The sequence below is a fragment of the Elaeis guineensis genome, chromosome 7 (genome assembly GCF_000442705.2).
Source record: "Elaeis guineensis isolate ETL-2024a chromosome 7, EG11, whole genome shotgun sequence".
Classification (NCBI taxonomy): domain Eukaryota; kingdom Viridiplantae; phylum Streptophyta; class Magnoliopsida; order Arecales; family Arecaceae; genus Elaeis; species Elaeis guineensis.
In genome coordinates, this window is record NC_025999.2 from 93,396,728 (window position 1) to 93,406,477 (window position 9,750).

Sequence of the window (9,750 nt, forward strand, 5' to 3'; positions counted from 1 at the left end):
ATGACTCAGATAGTGAGTCTTTTATTTCTTTTTCTACTTCAGATATGCCCATATAGTTATCTATTTGTTTTTCAAATCTTAGTATGTGAATGGCATTCAATTGGTTGATCTAGGATCTATGTTGGTGTAGTTGGTTGTTCTGGCTCCTAGGATTAGTCTCGAATTAACTTAGTAGTCTCTCCTTTTATCTTTTACGAACTGTGATGGCTCACTGACCTAGCTACATTTCTAGATGGGTAATTGTCTAGGTGTTTGTATTTAATAGTTGGCTTGTGGTCTGCATAAAATTGTTTAGTGTACTCATGGTTTTAGAGGTTGATTTGAGCAAGACTTCCAACTCCTTTTCTAAAGTGTTTCACCTTTTCTCTCAACCAAATCTTGGTAGGTTATTGGTGCTTGGTTGGTCCTTAGATAGGACTGGTTCGGGACATAACTACCTAAATTGGAACCTTGTGACCTACCTAAATTGGAACCTTGTGATCATGAAAAATTTGGATGGTTCCTCCATCCCAAGTTATATGTTGGTGCATATGGATCGTTTATAGGCCTTTGATAGGCTGCATTTACTTGTGCAAGCCCATTTTCAATTGGATTTTTTAGTGAAGAACATTCTTTCAAGATGTGATCTAGTGCACCGCATCCATTGCACATGGATGAGGATATTTGATTTGCTTGGGGATGTCCTTGAAGTTCTAGGACTTCGATCCTATCGATCAAGGTCGCAATTCTAGCCTCTGCAACTAGGGATGTTTGGACTTGGTATATCCCACCTCTTACTGGTGTGGATTTTTCAGTTTTCATAGTCGATTCCTATTGCAGACTCTTTTCTGCTAGATCTTTCAGAAATTGTCAGGCCTCATTGGATTTTTTATATATGAATTGGCCCTGACATATTGATTCTAGCATGGTTTTGGAACTTGGGTTTAGACCTTCATAGACGATTTGGTACAACCTCCGAATCTCTATATCATAATGTAGATATTAACTTAGGAGGTTCTTAAATTGGACTAGGTTCTTCTAGAAAGACTCCTCCTAACTGATACAACTGGTTAATCTCATTTCTAGACTTGGTTGTTTTATGATGGAGAAAAATTTTTCTTAAGAACATCTTTGCGAAGCCTTCCCATGTCATGATTGACTAGTTGGGTAGGCTGTATAAAAATTTCTTTGCATTGTCCTTAAATGCAAAGTTAATCAGCCTAAGTTTTATAGCATCTTTTGACATTTGGTGTATTCTTATGCTTTCACAGACCTCCTCAAATTCTCTAATGAAAATGTATGCATCCTCAATTTTGATAAATTTGGAAAGCATATTAATTATTTGAGGCTTAATTTCAAAATTACTAACCATAACCTTGGGGAGTCTTATACATGATGGTTGGATTGAGCCCATAGGGTGGCATAGGTCTTTAAGAAATTTGGGTTCGTGGTTGGGTTCACCCATGATGGACTCGGTAATTTTTTGACTTGAAATGGGGTTTGACTCAATTCTCACAATTCGATCGGATTCTCTTTTTCAAGTCATAATTTTGTAAATCTTTTTTTTAAATTTTATAAAAGAAGAGAGAAGAGAAAGGAGAGATAGATAAGAAAAGAGTCCTTTAGATAAGTCCTAAGGAGTCCTAAATCTAGAGATGAAAGAGAAGAGTATTTTAATTAGGTTAAAATTTCAATAGCAAGTAAGTTTTCAAACAAATTAAAACTCTAGCTAAGGTTACCCTAGGTCTAGATAACTCCTAACTGCCAAGGCCGTCTTGGATCCCTCCAAATCAGAAACAAACTAGCCAACTAGCCAGATAAGGATAACATCGATGGAGGTCCTCCCATTGTTTTTCTTATACACCAATTAGATTGGCCAGATAAGCGAACAGAACCAATTAAAGAATCACCTTTCTTCGAGCTCTTGTCTCTGAACCCCTTTCTTAGACACCACTCAACTAGCCAATCCTGATCCGATCCAACTCTTCTGAGTACCTTATCCTAGTGTGAACACCTTAGTAATCAACATCTAATTAATTTTAATTTAGAGGCTTGGGTTAATACAAATATAAGATGATGATTTGTGGGTCAAGAAAGGATGATGAAACCTCCACCTTATATTGTTTATGGGTTATACCCTTAAGATGTCTTATGAAAATATGCAATGCAAAAAGAAAAGATATCTAATACAAGTATGAAGCTTTTAGGATTTAATTAGTTTCTCCATGTTAGTTAAATGTTATATAATGTCAAATATTTTTAGTGTTAGGGTTTTGTCTTTTAGGTTTTGTATTTTTTAGGTTTTTGTCTTTTGGTTCAGCAAAAAAGTAAGTTCAAGTGATTAAGTTTGAAAAAAAAAAAGAAAGTAGATTAAATCTAGATTAAGGATAATAGGAAAGAGAGGATCTAGAGAATCTACTAAAAAAAAAGTAAATTATTCTAAGAATAAAAGGCAAATTTAAATTAAGCAGAATATCAAATTTACTTTTAAGGACAGGAAATTAAGGCAGTAAATCAAATTAGTAAATCAATTATGAAAGGCAATAAGATTAATAAAGCAGGCAAATAGATTTTGTTCCTCAATTTGCTCTTACCCTAGGACAACCTTGTAACATAACTTGCATTATGCCAGGACAACCTTATATCAGGGCAATCCTAGATTGATTCACAAAGCAATAAAAAGCAAAGTAGTAAAGGATAGTAAAATTAATATCGTGAAGAGCAATAATAGTAAAAAAATTTTGAAACAACCGTGCCAAGATCCCTAGCAATGGTGCCAAAATTTGATGCATTCTTATTGTGAGTGCGATCAAAGGTAAAAGTTAACTGACTACTGCTCTGTAGAATAGAATGAGTCGGGTCGAATCTTCAAGGACCTAGGGCAGTTGTTTAGAGAATTTAAAAGAAGGCTTGGTTGTTTTTTTTTAGAGTTGGAGAACTAATCTAGTTAATAACTAAAAGAAAAGAACTTAATGAAATCGATTTTAAAGAAAAGCCTCAGGAGATCGAATCCCCCTAGCAAAATAGATGTCACATCTATTTCTTGCTGCAGCACTGCTATTTGTGATTTCAGTTAGTATAGCTTATTTTCTTTTTAAGCACGGACCATATCCTCATATCATGACCTATCTCTTAGAGCATAAGCTATCTAACTAAATCTCATAAATAAAAAAAACTATAAAGAGAAAATCTAGTCCTTTTGAGATAATTTATCTCTTGTCTGAGCATGCTCTGTATCCTCAGATCATGATGCATCTTTTAGAGTATAGATTGTTTAAAATCTAAATCTTATAAATAAAGCATAAAAGAACAGTATACTTTTAATTTTTAAATAAATTAAAAATTTTATTAATAAAAGAAAAAAGATACATAAGATAGATCAACATCAAACCATCTATTTACAAGATTCATCTTCCCTCCTGAGATGATGGAGCCTAGCCATGCATGATGTTGCTCCCGCTCGCCATCATCTTTTCTCTCTTTCTTCTCTCAAAATAACTCTCCAAAATAAGAAAAAAAATAAAAAGAAAATAAGCCTTGCGGCCATTGATGAATTTCTTAATCGATTTCTTGATGCCTTGACCCTTGGGGTATAGGGTTCTTTTTATAGGTATAAGGTTCTAAGAGGTTTTTACAAGTTTTCCATGTGGGACTAATGTTTTTGGAGCAAAGAAAGGATCTGGATGGTTGAGAGGAAGCTGGGGATAGTTTCTGCCATCCGATTGCCTTTAGAAGAGTCCAAATTGCTCAAACTTCATCAAATCACACCCAGATCATCTCGAATTCATTTCTGGTTGTTTGATCAAGTCTTCAGGATGCTTTCGGCCATCTGATCGCATCCAAGACTCTTCCTCCCAGCTCGCATTGTTCATGGTCATTTGATCTTGCTTGAATCAGTTTATAGTCATAGGATTGCGCACAAAGGATCATCTGCAATTCCTTCTCCCAGCCGGCATCCTTCATGGCCATTGGATCGTGTCCAAGAATCACTACCAACTACCTAATTGCGCACAAAATGTGGGCCACCACTGCTTGATATAGAATGGAGCTCTCATGGCCATTCGATCGGATGTAAATGCAACACCAGCCATCGGATCGTACAAGAAACCAGCCCACCGCTGTTTTCACCCATGAGCCACGATAAACACCGTGCAGTCCACATCGCACAGTGGCTTCTATGGACCAACCGGTGGTCCACCGTAGATCGACTGGTTTATCTTGATTTAGACTGGCCTATTTCAATGGGTTTTGGATCCATTTTGAGCCCAATTTGCTCCATTTTGACTCGCTGATCGGGCTCTTTATATTAGTAAATCTCTCTCCTGCAAAATATATGAAGAAGCATCAATTTTTTTAAAGACAACATCGTGCATATCAGGTGTCCTTCGCTTTGGATTTTCGAATAGCGCCCTGTGAGGATGGAGCTAGGGCCGGAGCTCAGGGAGGCACCGAAAGAGCTGGCGAAGTGGCTTCCCGTGCACTTCGGGGAGGAGATGCCTCGCCTTCTTCACAAGGTGGGACGAACTGGACCTCCACCGCCTCGCTTCCTTGGGGCCGTGGCTAGCAAGTCTTTCTTGTCCACCATGATTATTGGAAATGCAAAAAAAAGGTCAGCAGATTAAGAAAAGAGAAGATACTTGGATTCAAAAAAAAAAAGAGAGAAGAAAAAGCGACTGGAATGAAAAACCTATGATTATCGATCGGGGAAAGCCCTGCATCGTACAACCTTTGTTCGGTCACGTCCTCTATAAAACTTTGGATAAGGACCACCAACTCGAATCTACCGTGGTCTTCCTGGTCCTCGGGTTGGGGCTTGGCTTATTTAACTCTATGGCCGGTCTACCCATCTCTTCCTAAACACTCTAAGATCAAGGTGCGAGGCAAAGAAAAACCACTGCTTCCAACCATGGATAGCAGAAGGGAACCCCTCACCAAACTTACACTTCACTTGAGGGGTGAAGTACCTGCACCCATTATCATACAGGTGCCTCTTCAAAAAGAAGAGGGAGTGGAAGAGAGAGCACCTCAGCATGACCTAGAGTAAATCGCATGCAAGGAGAAAGCAAGCTACTATGACCTTGATACTATTGGAGATAAGCTGGGTCGGCTCAACCAAATAATAATCTAAAATGTTAGGGAAGAAGGGATGACGAGGAAATTGAAGATCAGCTTCGAAGAATTCCTCGTACAAAGCAACTGACCCCTCAGGAGGGTCAGTCATGCCGTGCATCATGGTAGGCGCAATGAGGAAGATATCGGAAGGAATGGAAAAGCGAGTCCAAAGTCTTTCGAGATCAAACTCGCCCATCAATGACCTCTCGAGGTCTGGGCCGAGAGAAGTCTGACCCCATTCGAAAGTCATTGCTTTGGCAGTTAATGTGTCTTAATTTTACCACAAGCATACGGAGTGTTATGTAGCACGTCTAGTGAGTACAAATCGATCTCATAAAGAATTAGATTTTTAAAGTATATTTAAATTCTTACTCGAACGAGCTTTAACGGAGGAAGAGATTTATTTGTCGAATTACTACCTACCAAAGCAGTAAATTAATCAATTATAAAGATAAATTATCTAAAAGATTTAGGACTTTTGAATCCACTCAACCAATGAATTAGAAGGCCTTCTCATGGTTTCTCTTATATTGTCCTTTGATCAAGATATAAAACATGAACAAGCATGGATCATGAAAGATTTAACTCAACTATGATCCATCAAATATTTCGCTTTCATCCTAATTAACAGACTTTTTCTTTCTCTTTTTTCTCTTGTGTTATCCAAGTATGGACTATGAAGAGACTTAAACCCAACTGTAGCCCATTAAGCTTTTCCACAAAGAATAAAAAGAAAGGATCTATAGATTTGTAGCCTTCTACCTATCATCCCCTCTTACACCGAATCAAGTATGGACTATGAAGGGATTATGATCCAACTATAGCTCATCAAATCTCTTAGCAAGAAAGATGAAGGGAGGACTCTTAAAAATTAAAAGTATGAAGAAAAATTTCAAGAAGAAGACTTCTATTTATGGTCTAACTTCATCGCAAATTCCAGAGAGATTGTTTAGCCAGACATAATTTGATTTGGAGTCCGAAACGAATTGAACTTGTAGAAATTAAAAATTATAAAATTAAAAAATATAAAAATTTAAATTATTCTATTGTAGAAATAAAAATTATAAAAATCATATAGAAGGAAGAGAAAAATTAATTTATTGCTAAATAAAAATTTTGATATAAAAATCTTTAACTCCTATAATAAGATTTGGAGTTGGAATAAAAAATAAAAAAAATAAAATAAAACTCTCCCATAGAATCTAATTTCTCTCCCTCTCTTAGCTTTGGGCCAATCTCTCCCTGATTGACTCTTCTGAAGAGTGGAAGAAAGTGGGAATAAAAGACTTAGAGACCAATGAGTGAAGATAAGATTTTGGATAGAACAAAACTTACGAATACTAAAGTTTAAGAACAGATCAGATGCTCTCCAATAAGGGATATGTGGTGTTTTATCGGCTGTCTGGAGGAGAAGATTTTTATTTTTCTCATATGGGAGGAAAGAAATACAAACTAAAAAATGGGCGCTTGCAAGCTTCCTGCGTCCTATTTCCTTTCCACCCGCACAGCCCACAAAAAGATCCTCCACGCGTCCACATACGCTTCAGCTTCTCCTCTCTAACTTCATGCAATTAATGCAGTATAAAGCCCATGAGTCCCACTTCTTTTTTTAAATACCCAAATCCTAAGGTAAAAGCAAACGTCATGGGTTCAGCTTCTCCTCTCTAACTTCATGTAATTAATGCAGCATAAAGCTCATGGGTCTCGGTTCTTTTTTAAATACTCAAATCCTAATGTAAAAACTCACGTCATGGGTCCACTTTGTTTCATGGGTCCACTTTGTTTCGTGCACACCACGGACCTTTTATTTTTGGCGCACCCAGCACCACTTCTCATACCACATTGATCCTATTTGATTTTTTTAAATCTGTAAATTAAATTTTTTATATTGATATATTTTTTATAAAATATAAAAAATAAAAATTTTAAAAAATAAAAATAATTTATTTTATAAATTAATATTTTTATAAATAAATTTATGTTACTTGTTAACGATGGTCCAAAGTGCGGTTTCGAGCCTATCTTGTGTAGAGGGTGATCCAGAACCCTAACTATCCTGACTGTTTTTGTCCTTTAATTTTCTATCATGATGGCCATCAAAAATTTGAGTAGTGAAAAGAAGAAAGGAAGCAAGGAATCAAAATGAGATTGGCAAAGTGAAGAAAAGACTAAGGTGCAAAATTAGGAAGGGAAGATGTACCTAAACCCTAATTGGGAGAAGGAAGATGGCTGAAAAATCCTAACACTGTCGGAGGACCATCAAAAAATTTGCAGGAGGCTTGAGCTCCTGACAGCAACAACAATGCAATGGTAATAGCAAGAGTAGAGAAAAAGCTCCCCCTGATAGAAGTCCTTGATGGTGGAGATTGCCTCAGGATGCGTTTCGATGGTTGATATGTGTCTAAATATTGACGGTTCAGAGTCAACGCCTCTTCGACGCATCGTCATTCAGATTCTATCATGTCAGATCGATCTAGGTGAGACCAATGATAGCCAACTGATCTCAGATATGTGCAGGTAGTTGGGAACTCCAAAAGACGCATCGCGGGATGTATCCCCACCTTTAGTACCAGCCATCCCTTGAGTCCCGCTCCACCTCTCAAGATCCACGTTGCAATCATGACCGTGGGATTCAAGCGGGTCTTCTCGATCTGGCGGAGATATCACCTCATCGGTCCCATCAGATAATTAATGGTACTGTTGTCGAAAAAAGTCAACCATGGACGGACGAGAATACCCTTCAACCAAAGATCCAAGCCTAGCAACTACTTGTTCGCCGAAGCGCAAAGTAAACTTCAAGCAAAAAAGTGAAAGGCAGGTATTATAGATACTTCCGACTTATGTAACTTGAGGTCACGCAAATTGGATTTGAGACATAGAAGGGCCCCACATTGGCCATAATGCACACATCCGCGATCGAAGCGGAACTCATCATCAAATTGCAACTTGGTCTTTTTCACTTTGGAACCCTCTCACATCGAAGGTCATTCACTTCGGAGAGCAGCCCATTCGGGGAAATGCCCATTTCGATAAACAATACCATAATATCCTCCGAACTGCACGGGGACAGATCGTTAGAATCTTTGATCCCGGGAGCCACCTCTCATCATGCCGCCATTACTCTGCCACCTGACAGGCGGTAACAGAAAAAGATTCCCCACATTCAACAACGGCGATTCCTTTCTCTCACAAATCGCCCACTAACAGAATCTTCTCAAATCCTAACGGCCCACATGGTCGGCCACTATTCTGTTAGAGCTGCTCTATAAAAGAGACCCAAAGAAACGTAAGGAAGACAGGTTCTATCATCCTCACTTTCTCCCTCTCACCATTATTCTTCTTTTTTTTATTTTCTGAGTTCTGAAAGATCCACTATCGGACCACACCCTGACATGTCAGACTTCCCCTCTTGCAGGTCCTCTTCGCCGGTGGCTAATCCAGCACCATTCCTGCCACTTGAAGAGGCCCACCATCCAGTTCGGAGCGCTGCGGTGACAGAATCTAATCTTCACATGATTGAGTATATCAAAATAGTCAATGAAAAGATACAAGATCTTATATTTGTGGGATATATTATGGCTGAGGATGAAAAATTATTGGCATTAAGAGAGAGTTTAACTGAAATTTGGCAATGTTTGTTAGATCAATTTTGGAGATTGTCTAGGCCATAAAAAATATATTTTTGGTTAGTGAAAGCTTTTGTGAATGAGTACATAATAAGGAACATAACTAGGTCAGCTCTATCGTTGTATCCTGATTTTCATCATCATGGCAATATTATGTTAAATGGTTCCTCCCTGCCAAGGGCAACACCTAAGCATGTTCTTAGAAAAATTATAGAGTCTATCCTGAGGAAAGTTTGATGAGTTCATTTTTAGTTCTTTGTTGTAATATTCGATGGAGATATGTGTTTATTATAAATATTTGCTTTAGCACTGTAATATTCGCTGCATATGTAAATGAATATATACTGTTTTCTATCTATGAATGCCATCTATTATCTAACATAAAACCTTACATTGAGATAGTTATGTTGCATTTATTATTCATCATTAATTTTGTTATGGAGTGATTGAAAGAAAGGCATGGCAATTATTACTTGCTACTTAAATAAAAAAAAAATGTTTATTATGGATGAACATCATTATGTTGAATTTTTATAATATTATACTTCGTATTTAAAATTGTCAAGGTATATAAGATGCTTTTTGCATGTGTATTATTCAGATAATTAGAATGGATCTGGTGGATATATATAGAGAAAACAGAATAAGGAGGAGGAATATAATTGCCCAACATAGAATACGAAGATCATCTCGGATGAAAAAATATTCAAACAATATTGATGAAAAAATGAAGGGTATACATATACGATGTCATTTTAAAGTGAATAATGAAAGAAATTTGTAAACGATTGCATATGATAGACTAGAAATTCATAGCCACAATAACATTGTTGAAGCTGAAAGAAGTTCGATTATAGTTAGTGAAAGCAATGAAGGAGCTTTTTATGCAAATAGAAATCCATCATCTGTTGTAGACGATGTTTCCCTATAACAGAATACTGCATCTACAATTGGCAAAGATGCAGTTCATTTTTAGTAATTTGGAAATTAGTGAGTATGACTTACAATATTTTTTTGATCCTTGATGTATTGC

The 9,750-nt window shown here is 37.1% G+C and overlaps 1 long non-coding RNA gene across 1 annotated transcript; it reads left to right on the plus strand.

The window, feature by feature from the left end:
* The first annotated feature begins 6,915 nt into the window (after positions 1–6,915).
* Positions 6,916–9,073, plus strand: LOC140859046 (uncharacterized). The gene is made up of 2 exons (XR_012142460.1): positions 6,916–8,377; positions 8,507–9,073. It is a non-coding gene; the product is annotated as an uncharacterized lncRNA (long non-coding RNA).
* The last annotated feature ends 677 nt before the right edge of the window (positions 9,074–9,750 follow it).